This window comes from Aedes albopictus, chromosome 3, assembly GCF_035046485.1.
Source record: "Aedes albopictus strain Foshan chromosome 3, AalbF5, whole genome shotgun sequence".
Classification (NCBI taxonomy): domain Eukaryota; kingdom Metazoa; phylum Arthropoda; class Insecta; order Diptera; family Culicidae; genus Aedes; species Aedes albopictus.
In genome coordinates, this window is record NC_085138.1 from 140,803,199 (window position 1) to 140,819,956 (window position 16,758).

General features: G+C 45.1%; 1 protein-coding gene across 2 annotated transcripts in view; it reads left to right on the top strand.

The window, feature by feature from the left end:
• The window catches only part of LOC109408473 (uncharacterized), an 810,302-nt gene that overhangs the window by 98,578 nt on the left and 694,966 nt on the right, over positions 1–16,758 (top strand). The gene's annotated exons all lie outside the window — the stretch shown is intronic.

Genomic DNA, 16,758 nt, shown 5'->3' on the forward strand with positions numbered 1-16,758 from the left:
CACGACTACGTATTCGCTAGACCGACGCTTTAACCAACTAAGCCACAGAACAGGTAACGGTTTGAACTGAACTGAACTGGACTGAACTGAACTAAACTCCAGGATTTCTCCGGGAATGCCCTCCGGAATTCCTCCACAACTACCCCTCGGGATTCTCCACAACTACCCCTCGGGATTCTCCAGGACTTCCCCTCGGGATTCCTCCAGAGCTTCCCTTCGGGATTCCTCCAGGAATTCCCTCCGCTATTCTTACAGGAATTCCCTCTGGGATTCCTCCTGGAATTCCCTCAGGGATTCCTCCTGGAATTCCCTCAGGGATTCCTCCAGGAATTCCCTCAGGGATTCCTCCAGGAATTCCCTCAGGGATTCCTCCAGGAATTCCCTCAGGGATTCCTCCAGGAATCCCCTCAGGGATTCCTCCAGGAATTCCCTCAGGGATTCCTCCAGGAATTCCCTCAGGGATTCCTCCAGGAATTCCCTCAGGGATTCCTCCAGGAATTCCCTCAGGGATTCCTCCAGGAATTCCCTCAGGGATTCCTCCAGGAATTCCCTCAGGGATTCCTCCAGGAATTCCCTCAGGGATTCCTCCAGGAATTCCCTCAGGGATTCCTCCAGGAATTCCCTCAGGGATTCCTCCAGGAATTCCCTCAGGGATTCCTCCAGGAATTCCCTCAGGGATTCCTCCAGGAATTCCCTCAGGGATTCCTCCAGGAATTCCCTCAGGGATTCCTCCAGGAATTCCCTCAGGGATTCCTCCAGGAATTCCCTCAGGGATTCCTCCAGGAATTCCCTCAGGGATTCCTCCAGGAATTCCCTCAGGGATTCCTCCAGGAATTCCCTCAGGGATTCCTCCAGGAATTCCCTCAGGGATTCCTCCAGGAATTCCCTCAGGGATTCCTCCAGGAATTCCCTCAGGGATTCCTCCAGGAATTCCCTCAGGGATTCCTCCAGGAATTCCCTCAAGGATTCCTCCAGGAATTCCCTCAGGGATTCCTCCAGGAATTCCTTCAGGGATTCCTCCAGGAATTCCTTCAGGGATTCCTCCAGGAATTCCCTCAGGGATTCCTCCAAGAATTCCCTCAGGGATTCCTCCAGGAATTCCCTCAGGGATTCCTCCAGGAATTCCCTCAGGGATTCCTCCAGGAATTCCCTCAGGGATTCCTCCAGGAATTCCCTCAGGGATTCCTCCAGGAATTCCCTCAGAGATTCCTCCAGGAATTCCCTCAGGGATTCCTCCAGGAATTCCCTCAGGGATGCTTCCAGGCATTCCCTCAGGGATTCCTCCAGGAATTCCCTCAGGGAATGCTCCAGGAATTCCCTCAGGGATTCCTCCAGGAATTCCCCCAAGGATTCCTCCAGGAATTCCCTCATGGATTCCTCCAGGAATTTTCTCAGGGATTCCTTCAGGGATTCCTCCAGGAATTCCTCCAGGGATTCCTCCAGGAATTCCTCCAGGGATTCCTCCAGGAATTCCTCCAGGGATTCCTCCAAGAATTCCCTCATGGATTCCTTCAGGAATTCCCTGAGGGATTAATCTTATAATTCCCTGAGGGAATTCCTGGACGAATCCTTGAGAGAATTCCTGAAAGAATCCCTGAGGGAATTCCTGTAGGAATCCCTGAGGGAATTTCTGAGGAAATTCGAGGAATTTTCTCAGGGATTCCTTCAGAAACTCCATGAGGGATTTATCCAGGAATTCCCTGAGGGATTGATCTAATAATTCCCCGAGAAATCCATCTAGGAATACTCACAGATTCATTTAGAAATTCTCCCACGAATTCCTCCAGGAATTCCCTCAGGGATTCCTCCAGGAATTACCTCAGGGATTCCTTCAGAAATTCCCTCAGGGATTCCTCCAGGAGTTCCCTAAGGGATTACTCCAGGAATTCCCTCAGGGATTTCTCCAGGAATTCCCTCAGGGATTCTCCCAGGAATTCCCTCAGGGATTCCTCCAGGAATGCCCTCAGGGATTCTCCCAGGAATTCCCTCAGGGATTCCTCCAGGAATTCCCTCAGGGAATGCTCCAGGAATTCCCTCAGGGATTCCTCCAGGAATTCCCCCAAGGATTCCTCCAGGAATTCCCTCATGGATTCCTCCAGGAATTTTCTCAGGGATTCCTTCAGGGATTCCTCCAGGAATTCCTCCAGGGATTCCTCCAGGAATTCCTCCAGGGATTCCTCCAGGAATTCCTTCAGGGATTCCTCCAGGAATTCCCTCATGGATTCCTTCAGGAATTCCCTGAGGGATTAATCTTATAATTCCCTGAGGGAATTCCTGGACGAATCCTTGAGAGAATTCCTGAAAGAATCCCTGAGGGAATTCCTGTAGGTATCCCTGAGGGAATTTCTGAGGAAATTCGAGGAATTTTCTCAGGGATTCCTTCAGAAACTCCCTGAGGGATTTATCCAGGAATTCCCTGAGGGATTAATCTTATAATTCCCTAAGGGAATTCCTGGAGGAATCCTTGAGAGAATTCCTTGAAGAATCCCTGAGGGAATTCCTGAGGAAATTCGTAACGGAATCCCTGAGGGAATTTGTGAAGGAATCCCTGAGGGAATTCCTGAAGGAGTCCCTGAGAGACTTCCTAAAGGAATCCCTGAGGTGATTTCTAAAGGAATCCTTGAGGTAATTCCTGGAGAAAACTCTGAGGGAATTCCTGCAAGAATCCCTGAGGGAATTCCTGGAGGAATCCCTGAGGGAATTCCTGGAGGAATCCCTGAGGGAATTCCTGGAGGAATCCCTGAGGGAATTCCTGGAGAAATCCCTGAGCAAATTCCTGGAGGAATCCCTTAGGGAATTCCTGGAAGAATTTCTGAGGGAATTCCTGGAGGAATCCCTGAGGTAATTCCTGGAGGAATCCCTGAGGGAATTCCTGAAGGAATTCGTGGGGGAATTGCTAAATGAATCTGTGAGTATTCCTAGATGAATCCCTCAGGGAATTCCTGGATAAATCCCTCACGGAATTCCTGAAGGAATCCCTGAGAAAATTCCTGGATTAATCCATGGGGGAATTCCTGGAGGAATCCCTGAGGGAATTCCTGGAGGAATCCCTGAGGGAATTCCTGGAGGAATCCCTGAGGGAATTCCTTGAGGAATCCCTGAGGGAATTCCTGGAGGAATCCCTGAGGGAATTCCTGGAGGAATCCCTGAGGGAATTTCTGGAGGAATCCCAGAGGGAATTCCCGGAGGAATCCCCGAGGGAATTCCGGGAGGAATCCCTGAGGGAATTCCGGGAGGAATCCCTGAGGGAATTCCTGGAGGAATCCCTGAGGGAATTCCTGGAGGAATCCCTGAGGGAATTCCTGGAGGAATCCCTGAGGGAATTCCTGGAGGAATCCCTGAGGGAATTCCTGGAGGAATCCCTGAGGGAATTCCTGGAGGAATCCCTGAGGGAATTCCTGGAGGAATCCCTGAGGGAATTCCTGGAGGAATCCCTGAGGGAATTCCTGGAGGAATCCCTGAGGGAATTCCTGGAGGAATCCCTGAGGGAATTCCTGGAGGAATCCCTGAGGGAATTCCTGGAAGAATCCCTGAGGGAATTCCTGGAGGAATCCCTGAGGGAATTCCTGGAGGAATCCCTGAGGGAATTCCTGGAGGAATCCCTGAGGGAATTCCTGGAGGAATCCCTGAGGGAATTCCTGGAGGAATCCCTGAGGGAATTCCTGGAGGAATCCCTGAGGGAATTCCTGGAGGAATCCCTGAGGGAATTCCTGGAGGAATCCCTGAGGGAATTCCTGGAGGAATCCCTGAGGGAATTCCTGGAGGAATCCCTGAGGGAATTCCTGGAGGAATCCCTGAGGGAATTCCTGGAGGAATCCCTGAGGGAATTCCTGGAGGAATCCCTGAGGGAATTCCTGGAGGAATCCCTGAGGGAATTCCTGGAGGAATCCCTGAGGGAATTCCTGGAGGAATCCCTGAGGAAATTCCTGGAGGAATCCCTGAGGGAATTCCTGAAGGAATCCCTGAGGGAATTCCTGGAGGAATCCCTGAGGGAATTCCTGGAGGAATCCCTGAGGGAATTCCTGGAGGAATCCCTGAGGGAATTCCTGGAGGAATCCCTAAGGGAATTCCTGGAGGAATCCCTGAGGGAATTAATGGAGGAATCCCTGAGGGAATTCCTGGAGGAATCCCTGAGGGAATTTCTGGAGGAATCCCTGAGGGAATTTCTGGAGGAATCCCTGAGGGAATTTTTGGAGGAATCCCTGAGGGAATTCCTGGAGGAATCCCTGAGGGAATTCCTGGAGGAATCCCTGAGGGAATTCCTGGAGGAATCCCTGAGGGAATTCCTGGAGGAATCCCTGAGGGAATTCCTGGAGGAATCCCTGAGGGAATTCCTGGAGGAATCCCTGAGGGAATTCCTGGAGGAATCCCTGAGGGAATTCCTGGAAGAATCCCCGAGGGAATTCCTGGAAGAATCCCCGAGGGAATTCCTGGAAGAATCCCCGAGGGAATTCCTGGAAGAATCCCCGAGGGAATTCCTGGAAGAATCCCCGAGGGAATTCCTGGAAGAATCCCCGAGGGAATTCCTGGAAGAATCCCCGAGGGAATTCCTGGAGGAATCCCTGAGGGAATTCCTGGAGGAATCCCTGAGGGAATTCCTGGAGGAATCCCTGAGGGAATTCCTGGAGGAATCCCTGAGGGAATTCCTGGAGGAATCCCTGAGGGAATTCCTGGAGGAATCCCTGAGGGAATTCCTGGAGGAATCCCTGAGGGAATTCCTGGAGGAATCCCTGAGGAAATTCCTGGAGGAATCCCTGAGGGAATTCCTGAAGGAATCCCTGAGGGAATTCCTGGAGGAATCCCTGAGGGAATTCCTGGAGGAATCCCTGAGGGAATTCCTGGAGGAATCCCTGAGGGAATTCCTGGAGGAATCCCTGAGGGAATTCCTGGAGGAATCCCTGAGGGAATTCCTGGAGGAATCCCTGAGGGAATTCCTGGAGGAATCCCTGAGGGAATTAATGGAGGAATCCCTGAGGGAATTCCTGGAGGAATCCCTGAGGGAATTTCTGGAGGAATCCCTGAGGGAATTTCTGGAGGAATCCCTGAGGGAATTTTTGGAGGAATCCCTGAGGGAATTCCTGGAGGAATCCCTGAGGGAATTCCTGGAGGAATCCCTGAGGGAATTCCTGGAGGAATCCCTGAGGGAATTCCTGGAGGAATCCCTGAGGGAATTCCTGGAGGAATCCCTGAGGGAATTCCTGGAGGAATCCCTGAGGGAATTCCTGGAAGAATCCCCGAGGGAATTCCTGGAAGAATCCCCGAGGGAATTCCTGGAAGAATCCCCGAGGGAATTCCTGGAAGAATCCCCGAGGGAATTCCTGGAAGAATCCCCGAGGGAATTCCTGGAAGAATCCCCGAGGGAATTCCTGGAAGAATCCCCGAGGGAATTCCTGGAAGAATCCCCGAGGGAATTCCTGGAAGAATCCCCGAGGGAATTCCTGGAAGAATCCCCGAGGGAATTCCTGGAGGAATCCCTGAGGGAATTCCTGGAGGAATCCCTGAGGGAATTCCTGGAGGAATCCCTGAGGGAATTCCTGGAGGAATCACTGCGGGAACTCTTGGAGGAATCCCTGAGAGAATTCTTGGAGGAATCCCTGAGGGAATTCCTAGAGGAATCCCCGAGGGGATTCCTGGAGGAATCCCAGAGGGAATTCTTGGAGGAATCCCTGCGGTAATTCCTGGAGGAATCACTGAGGGTATTCCTGGAGGAATCCCTGAGGGAATTCCCTTCGGGGGTTCCTCCAGGAATTCCCTCAGGGATTCCTCCAGGAATTCCCTCAGTGATTCCTCCAGGAATTACCTCAGGGATTCCTCCAAGAATTCCCTCTGGGATTCCTCCAGGAATCCCCTCGGGGATTCCTCTAGGAATTCCCTTAGGGATTCCTCCAAGAATATTCTCAGGGATTCCTCCAAGAGTTCCCTCAGTGATTCCTCCAAGAATTCCCTCAGGGATTCCTCCAGGAGTTCCCTCGGGGATTCCTCCAGGAATTCCCTCAGGGATTCCTCCAGGAATTCCCTCAGGGATTCCTCCAGGAATTCCCTCGGTGATTCTTCCAGGAATTCCCTCGGGGATTCTTCCAGGAATTTCCTCAGGGATTCCTCCAAGAATTCTCTCAGGGATTCCTCCAAGAGTTCCCTCAGTGATTCCTCCAAGAATTCCCTCAGGATTCCTCCAAGAATTCCCTCAGGGATTCCTCCAGGAATTCCCTCAGGGATTCCTCCAGGAATTCCCTCGGGGATTCCTCTAGGAATTCCCTCGGGGATTCTTCCAGGAATTCCCTCGGGGATTCTTCCAGGAATTCCCTCGGTGATTCTTCCAGGAATTCTCTCGGGGATTCTTCCAGGAATTCCCTCGGGGATTCTTCCAGGAATTCCCTCGGGGATTCTTCCAGGAATTCCCTCGGGGATTCCTTCTGGAATTTCCTCGGGGATTCCTTCAGGAATTCCCTAGGGGATACCTCAAGGAATTCCCTCAGGGATTCCTCCAGGAATTCCCTCAGGGATTCCTCCAGGAATTCCCTCAGGGATTCCTCCAGGAATTCCCTCAGGGATTCCTCCAGGAATTCCCTCAGGGATTCCTCCAGGAATTCCCTCGGGGATTCCTCTAGGAATTCCCTCAGGGATTTCTCCAGGAATTCCTTCAGGGATTTCTCCAGGAATTCCCTCAGGGATTTCTCCAGGAATTCCCTCAGGGATTTCTCCAGGAATTCCCTCAGGGATTTCTCCAGGAATTCCCTCAGGGATTTCTCCAGGAATTCCCTCAGGGATTTCTCCAGGAATTCCCTCAGGGATTTCTCCAGGAATTCCCTCAGGGATTTCTCCAGGAATTCCCTCAGGGATTTCTCCAGGAATTCCCTCAGGGATTTCTCCAGGAATTCCCTCAGGGATTTCTCCAGGAATTCCCTCAGGGATTTCTCCAGGAATTCCCTCAGGGATATCTCCAGGAATTCCCTCAGGGATTTCTCCAGGAATTCCCTCAGGGATTTCTCCAGGAATTCCCTCAGGGATACCTCCAGCAATTCCCCCGGGGATTCCTCCGGGAATTCCCTCGGGGATTCCTCCGGGAACTCCCTCGGGGATTCCTCCAGGAATTCCCTCGGGGATTCCTCCAGGAATTCCCTCGGGGATTCCTCCAGGAATTCCCTCGGGGATTCCTCCAGGAATTCCCTCGGGGATTCCTCCAGGAATTCCCTCGGGGATTCCTGGAGGAATTCCCTCGGGAATTCCTGGAGGAATACCTTCAGGGATTCCTCCTGGAATTCCCTCAGAGATTTCTCCAGGAATTCCCTCAGATATTTCCACCAGGAATTGCTTTGGAATTCTCTAGGAATACCTCCTGATATTCACTCAGGTGTTGTTCCACAAATTCCGTCAGGAGTTCCACAAGAAATCCCTTTGGGAAATGCTACAGGAATTCTCTCTGGAATTTCTTTGGAAATTCCGTCAGAGAGTCCTCCAGGAATTTCCTCAGGGAATTTGCAAAATATCTTATCGCAAATTTATTAAATGCTTTTATTTTTTGCTTAATTTGTATTACGAGATGTATTTACTAGTAATGTCTATTAGGAATGATGAATGAAGTGGTTGAGTCCAGGGTGGAGTTGAGCACAAGGCTCAACACCAAGGCCTTTCATGTATTCCCAGGATAAATTCCAACCACAAGGCAAAAAACACCTAGGTTCAACTTGCTTTTCATCTTTCCACCGCAAACTCACACACGCGAATCTAGTCTAGTCTTCACCATCCATATTTCCATTTTTTCCTCCTAGTTTTTATCTCTCCACCAGACGGAAAGACGAATGCACATTACTGGTCTTCCAGAGAGTGCTAGGATTTTTTTTTCCATTCTTTCTTTCTTTTCACTAGGCACTTGCCATCGCCACTCAATCGGCACATTCACACGTCCCGAACGCGCTCGCTCGTACCTACTAGCTCGTACAGACGGAGGAGTTATCGCCTCCAACATATTTCAGCGATTTTTCTCACACTTTCCGTGTTTGGTCGTTCGTTCATCCGTTCGTCCTGCCATCCACCTGCTCCACCTCGCCGTGAGCATTTATTAGTGCGTGCTTGCGGCTTTTCCTCATATCCAGCAGACTCCAGCAGTCTGATCTGTGGGCAGGTTTTAGGATTGCTAGTTTGGGTAAAATGCACTTTTTAAAGAATCGCACTAGTTGAAGTGAGATAAATTATGGTCTTGATTTTTCTAGCGTTAAGCAGCAATGTAAAGTCCATTGAGTTTTGAGGAGGTTCTGAAAAACCATCCCAATACTAACTAGACTTAGAATTGTTGTTTTAGGATAGGCAGATCAACACCATAATTTGAAAACTTCAATTAGAGCGGTTAATTAAAGAGCGCATTTCTCCCAAACCTTTGTTCTCTTAAGTTGGTTTTATGGTAGTTTTAAGAACACAATTAAATGCTTCTAAGACTTTTTGATATGCAACCTTCTAAATTCTGTCACAGATATCCGTTTCTTTGACAAGAAGCATTTGCATGTTTTTGAATGTGCTGTCTCCCGAGCAGAAGGGAATAACAACTTTATTAGAAAATGTGTTATTTTGGCAAAATAACTGAGTAACACAATCAGTTATTTTCATGTTATTAACATAACAAATTATGTTATAAACTTGGCTGTCATAAGCGGCAAAATAACAAACATCATAACAAAAAAATGGTTCTGGAAGACCAATCCAATAACATGTTTTGTTAGTTTCAATAACAACATAATAACAATGAATACGGAAAATAGTTCAATAACAAATGTTGTTATTTTAAAGTTATTGATAACAATCCGAAAGCAAAATTCGAGATGATATCGAACGAAGGGCAGGTGGACCTAGTTTGGGCACTTGCCACTATAACTAAAACAATTTTATACCTTATTGGCACACCATGAATTACGTACAGTATGTAACCCTATACAAAAGTTCCAATCAATTGGTTTGAAACATAATCGATATCAAATTTCAATAGATTCGCTCGAAACTAGATTTGATAGTTTGTAATTATTAATTTGTAATATAACGATTAGCTACCGTTTTTTTCTTCTCAAATAAATTATTTTGATTGGTATCTTTTTACATTCATTGACCTGATAAACAGTGTACAGTAGTGTTGGCAGGCTACCGTTAAAATTACAATTACAAAATAATTAAAGTCGGTTCAGTGGTTAAGAAGTTACGATTATTTGAAAATTTAAGAAATTGGCAAATTTTGTTTTGGACTGCTCTTCAAAACAACCCTAGATCTTAAGACTGGAAAAATATGAGTTTAAATATTTTTGATGAACTACAAACTCATCAAGTAGAACACCATTCTGAGGTCCACTATATTGTGTTTCTATGTAATAGCTACGAATACGCGTAACGAAATAAAAAAAAACATAAAACAGGTCATAATTATCGAAGTGTGTATACAATAATAAGCTGAAAAGCTCGTTCAGTCCTTATTAGAGGAACTAATTAGATGATACACACGCTATGCAGTAAACAACGTAAATTTCGTGAAATAGGTGGATGTAGTTTCAATTTCAAAACTTGTTATTGTTGTGCTATTGTTTATCAAATATTTGTACACAGTCAATAGTATAATAATTACTAAATTTGTTCCATAACAAAACATATTATCAAAATATTATTTTAAGGGTGTATATCAATAACTTGATCATAACAAAGTAAGATTGTCAAACAAAACATGTTATGGCAAAGTAATGCCTTGATAAGTTAATAATAACAAAACAAGATATAAAAACAGATTATGTGATTTGATAGTTATTAGTTTGATATTCTCCTCTGCTCGGGCTGCATTGGACGAACGAATGCATCATCAATTTCCCTTTTCCTTGCTTTATGATGAACACAAAATTCTAAAGTAAATGAATCGGAATTTGCTAATTTGGAAGTGTTCACCAAAATGTTACCGAAGATCTCGTCTCCAAAGGCTCATCCCACACCGACTTCTCTCACATTCGTTAGCGAGAGGTGTTGAGTTGGAATCTGTCTAACTCACGTTTTTTTTTTTGCTGTCAGCTCACTATCATCAAGCGATTGTACCGCAGAATCAAGAGCTAAATTGCCAGAGCGCAATAGATATGGACCTACGAAACCGGTGTGTGCAGGACCGTCGCCGCTGCGCGCCAGTCAGACTCAGTCAGTCGTTGCTAGGCTCTGTCAGAATCAAACGGATGTCGTTTTTCTTTTCAATTTTCATTCACGAGCATATCACCGACGAGCGTAGGCGATAGACAAAAGTTTTCCTTCATTTTTTATCCAGCAGCAGCGAGCGTTGAAAGCCTTGCGCTTCAATTGCAGTTGCTAGAGCAGTTGCGCTGTAAATCATACCGACTTCGTCGTTTGAAACAGGATGATTCGGCCGGTTGGATGGGTTTGAAGATTTTACCTCAATGGATTCATCTGCAACCCAGCTGAAATGAGGTGAAACAGGAAATCAATTTATTTTTTCGGATATTGATTTAGTGAAACTTTTCTCTTGGAGAAACATGCTTACAGAACTTACAAAAAAAATGGAAAACTGACACTGTTCTTTTTTTATTTTTACTTTTATTTTATTTTCTTTTTTTTATTTTTTTTTCATATATTAATTCGGCATCTTCAAAAACAATGCATTTTTTATTTGTATTATCGATTTTATATAGAATGGACACTTTCGAAAAGAATCTATAACAACCAACATCAAATTTGAGTGTAGAAATAGCTTATGTTAAAAACAAAAAAAAAACATAAATAAAAACAAAAAAAAAACAATTTCACGCCAGATTTAACGTTTGAGAAACATGTACTCAAATAGTAATTTATTCTTTACCGTTTCCTTTTCTTTTCAGGTAACCAATCCAATCATGTCTTTGTTAGCAAGGTAAAAACGTGTCATATGATTGATTTCATAGAACAAAACTTAAATTATGGATCCATCTGATAGTGATGAGAAGGCCACAAGGTTTCAAAAATTGTTTCACTGGCATATCCAGCATTAGTAATGAAAATATCACTCTTCAAATATCTAATAGCGATTGATAGTATTGTAAATATTACACGGATCGTATCACCAATGAAGCCTGATTCTCATAGACGTACCCACCTTACTAAAAAGTCCTCCTGAAAAATTTGCAAAAGCGGAAGAGGTATACGTGCATTGGCGGGACAAAATATTTAACAACGCTATATGACTGGCACTTCATACGCAGTCAAACACTAGATTTTCACTAAAAATATTAATGTATATGTTAAGTTGACGATGTATTTTAAACGGTCTACAATTGATTGACGGCAAATAAATAAATAAATAAATAAATAAATAAACAGCAGCTCCATAGCACATATCAAACAGTAGGTCTATATCGCAATTCAAATCTCATTAGGCCAACATAAACGATTTTAGCTTATGCGGGTTTGTATGTACAATTTTACGAGTATATTTTTACATTTATGCGAATTTATTCGTACACTAGTTCGTACACCAATGCGAGTTAAATTTGCACCAATTAAGAAATGTACCAATTTAAGTCGTATAATCATCGCAGTACGCAATTAAGCAAATTCGTTTGACTTTTTGTAAGACGCTTATGCGAACAAATTAAGTTCATCGTTTAAACTTTAACTTTATAAAAATTCGTTCGTATTCTTATAAGACTTTACCAGATACATCGCAATAAGTTCAAAAATAACATCATATCAGTCATTTATTTCTTCATGTTTTTCTTCAAATATTTCTGAAGGCACTCCTTCAGGAATATTAGCAAAATTTCCTTTTCTTTTTGAATTTCTCCAGATGAAATCTTTTGAAACTTCTTGAATGTTCTTAAAGAGATATCGAAAGATTTCCTCAGAAGACGCAATTCCAGGATATTTTTCACAGAAATTTGAGGAATCTCTCAGAAATTTCTCTAGGGGTTTCATTTAGAAAATCAGAAACTTTCCCAGGAACTCTTTTAGTAATTATTGTTGAAATTTCCGACATTTATTTAGAAATTACTGCGGAATATTCCTAAGAGACTTTTCTGGAAGTTCCTTCAGGGGGTTCTCCAACAATTCCTCTAAGATCAGAAGGCCGGCTCCAGAGGCACGTTATCCTCCATTTGGGACATTTGTGCCATTCTTGCGTACTAATGCCTTCAAAATACTCCTAAAAACTCCTCATGATCCCTCAGAGGGATTGAGCGATTTCTTCAAAAATTCCGTTAGTAACTTTGTCCGCAATTTCTGCAGATACATAGTGATTCCTTAAGATATTCCCCCAAGTGTTTCACCAGGAATCTCTTCATACATGTCTCAGACATTTTTCACTTTAATTCTAGGAATCTCCAAGGTTATCACAAGCAGTATTTTAAGGCACAGTTCGTGTTCAACCGTCAGCGGAGATAGAAGTGCGAGATCTACAGCAGCGTGTTTTTTCACAGTGGAAGCATTAGGCCGGTCCGGCTATTGTTAAGCAAAAGCTTTGTGATATTGACCTTGGGGCGAAGCAATCGGTACGGAGCAAAATGGAGCTACGGAACATCCATACCAACTGTGAGATTCGATGCGAAGTCAAAGATGCCCACGGACAAAGAGGTGCTTGCTTTCTTCAGGAAGCGAGAATGGAAGCCGAACATGCTTACAGCAATGTTTTGGGAATGGGAACCGAGGGAATACAGCGTGTACGTCAAGTTGCAAAGTGAGGAATTAATGAAGGCTGAATTAGTACGATGTCCGACTACGGACATTTTCTCGTACGATGACGGACAAACCACAACGGTTTCGTTTTCTACGGCAAGAGGTGACTTCAAGTACATCCGAATTTCCGGTATTCCATTGAGGTTGAAGATAAGCACGTGGCAAACGTCTTGTCAAAATATGGCAAAATACACCAGCTCGTACGCGAGCGATATGGACCGGACACAGGATACCCTATTCTAAACGGTGTCCGAGGCGCGCACATGGAGGTTACGGAAGCGTTACCATCACAGGTGCACATTCAGCATTTTTAAGGTTCGTCAGGTTTTTTTACGAGGGTATGCAGACGAGATGTTTTGTCTGCAACGGAACGGACCACGTGAAGCAAAATTGCCCGAAAAGGATTTCAGTGAACGAACGACTGAAGCAGAACAGCGGAACGTACGTAGGTGTTTTGACTGGCGGCATAAGCAAAGGGCCATCCGGTCAGCGCCCACAATATTTGGGACCGGACAACCAACGTCCGTGCACATCGCGTGTGGTTGCAGCAGAACGATTGCTAGCCCCTTGCGAGATATCCGGTATTCAGGACGACACGCGAGGCGGCACTGACGAGGCATCCTCTTAGGCTACAGCTGTAGCAGATACAGAGGCGATCCAGGAAGCAGAAGATCAGGAGCCAGAAGCGGCGGCAGAGTCCGAAGTGGCGGCAACCGAAGTAGCTCCAACTGGAACAATTTCAACCGAGGAAATGGTTATCGAGAAGAGCAACAGTAAGCGCAGGAAGCGCGGTCACGAAGCAGCTAGCGTCAACGAGAATCGACAGGACGAATCTGAGGCGTCATCGACAGAGCCCGAAGTTGCCTCTAAACCAGGGGTAGCATTGAGCTCCGGAGGTCTTCTGGAAAAAAAAACAAGTAAAACGACTTCGATCAAAGAACAAAAAATCCAAAAAATAAGCCGTAAGATATGAATTTTGTATTCAATATTGCAACATTGAACCTCAACAGCATTAAAACGGACATCAACAAGTCACTGTTGAAAGATTTTATTACAAAGTTTGATATCGACGTTGCTTTTTACAAGAGGTAGCATTCGATAATTTTTCTTTTTTACCATCATACACTTCGTTGATCAACATTAGCATTGACAGAAAGGGCACAGGTGTGCTCATCAAGGATAGTATAGTTTCTCATTTATTTGTGTTAGATCCATCAGGAAGAATAATATCAGTCGTCATTAATGATATTAATTTTGTTAATGTATACGCTCATTCAGGCAAGAATAAGAAAAGGGAACGTGAAGATCTTTTTTTGAACCGAATGACTGTGCACCTCAGCAAAACGAATTGTATGCTGCCGTCATTCTGCAAAGTGACGTAAGCGACATTGATAGTTTTTGCCCAGTTTTTGATTATATTGCATAAAACTCTTGCTTTTCCTCTATGTTTCCTTCCATAGATGATAGAATACGACTGTGAACTGTCCTATCGAACAGTGCGCGCCCATTGTGTTTCTGCCTTTGCAGCAGCCCTGCTGTTGCTGTTCTGGCGGCATTGATTGGAGTGACAGAGCGACCGCCTGTCACTGTCGTGAGTAAATGACAAAGAGATGTTGATAAGTAACGTTCACGTTGGAATATTTATCGTTCACTTACTACTATCCTAAAATAAGTTAACAGTTAATACGTTAAAACTATACTTAAACCTAATTGTTTTGCTAGTGGAGTCAGGTACTTGGATTACTCTTATTGAAATATGCCTTAAACTAATGAATTCTCTACAACTAGTGCCTAAACTACTGTAAACCTACTGAGGAACTACTGTGTACAGAGTACCTAACCTAAATTTTCCTAAGCTAAATCGGAACGGTGAGATAGCATAAACTATAAAAATAGCTTCGAAATTATAAAAGATTCCCTTACAGCTACTAAGAATACGAACACAGCAGCTCCAATTCCCAAGACCCTCCGGATTACGCTAGGGGAACTAAACGTAAGTTGAAGTTTAAATCTAAATGAAAATCCATTATGCTACCTATGTTGAAACATGCACCTATATATCATTATGCTACAAAGTTATACACTAAATTACCTATACAGCATTATTGTAAACCTAAAATTCATCCCATCCTTAACACCATTCAGAAATTTATTAATCTCCCAAATAAAGAGCCGTGCACTACAGATTGCTCTGGAGATTAATCAACCGGAAAGAATCCCCCTTTCAGTCTGGGTGACAATTGTTGACACTAAATTCAACAAATTAATAAATTCGTTTATCAAACGATGAAGTGGTCGAAAAAAGTAGTGATGGAAATATAGTGGTGGTGGTCACTGAAGAAGGAAAAGATCCAGATGGAGTTCAAAAGGATGATGACCAAGTCCCAGAACAGGACTGTACGTTCTGCCAGGAGGCGGACAACGACGAGATGGTTCAGTGCGACAGGTGTGATAGATGGATCCATTTTGCGTGTGTTGGCGTAACAGAAGAAATTGCGAATAGGAGCTGGAGTTGTCCCAAGTGCGTTGCTGCAGCCGGGGTCCAGCTGCCCTCGTCTTCTACTACAAATCGCCTAGCAACGGGTTTGTCAACCGGCAGAGAACAACAGAAGTCACCCGCTACGAAGGAGATAGTTCCCAAATACACACTTGGGACTGGCACGAGAACTGGCAGACGCGAATGGTGCAACACGGTGTCGGAGCCCGTAGGAAATACTATGCCTACCCGTGGAGGTACTCGTCGCGGTAAGACGGATGCTTCGATGACATCATCATCATCACGCAGATCACTACTACAATTACAACTACAACGACTTGAAGAAGAACAGGAATACGAGAAGCAGCAAGCGGAGAAGCACCGCGCCTATATGGATAGGAAATACGAATTACTCGAGCAGATGCACAGCCAAACGGGATCAGAGTGCAGCAGATCACAGGACCGGGTCAGACAATGGGTCAACGATACAAACAATATCCGTGTGGAAGATGCATTGGATCCTCGAGTTGCAGAAGTCTTCGCTCCACAGAGGCATTCGACGCAGAACTACTCTGGACAAGCTCAAGTTGGTTCCGCCTCACCCGCGAACGGGTCTTGTCGGTATCAGAACCGGGATGTAGAGCAAAATGTCCGTTGTGACCTTCGCCGCGAACAGCCCGTTCGGCAATCATCGGCAGCTGGAAGTGTTGAGGAACCCTATGGACAACTAAGTCGTCAGCCAAGAAGGACATTTCGAGAGGCAGATTTCTACTCAAGAAACCAGGAAGAAGATTTTGAGCCGTGCTCGTTTTCTCGTCAACAGTTAGCAGCTCGTCAAGGAATTTCCAAGGACCTACCCAAGTTTTCTGGCAAGTTCGAGGAATGGCCGATCTTTATGTCGATGTTTAACAGCACCACGAGCATGTGCGGCTTTACGAACGAGGAAAATCTGATCCGGCTCCAAAAGTCATTGGAAGGGAAGGCATACGAAACTGCGCGGAGTCTGCTGATGCATCCATCGAACGTACCGGCGATCATGCGTACACTCAAAATGAGATTCGGTCAACCTGAAGCTGTTGTTCACTCTCTGATACAAAAGGTGAACGCCCTGCCGGCAATTCGGGAGGATCGACTGGAGATGTTGGTGGAGTTCGCTGTGAATGTTCAAAACTTTTGTGCCACGGTAGATGCGTACCAGCTAGAGGACTATATGTACAACGTGTCCCTCCTACATCAGTTGGTGAATAAACTCCCGGCTACGTTGAAGCTGGATTGGGCCAGGCATCGACAAAACGTCCAGCGAGTCAACTTGGCGACCTTTGGGAATTGGGTATATTCATTGGCCGAGGCAGCTAGCACCGTTGTAATTCCGGCCGATATAAACGAAACAAAGCAAATACGCAACGATGGACGTGGTAATAAGAAACCGAACGCGTAAATGCTCATTCTGAGACCATCTCTGAGTTCTGCGAGAATCCACAACCCGCAGAGTCCAATTCAGATCAGAAAGAAAGCAGTCATGCTTCAGTTTCGAAGCTGTCGACTCAAACGTCCGAAACGTGCGTGGTGTGCAAAGGAGGATGCAAAAACGCCTCAAAGTGCAAACAGTT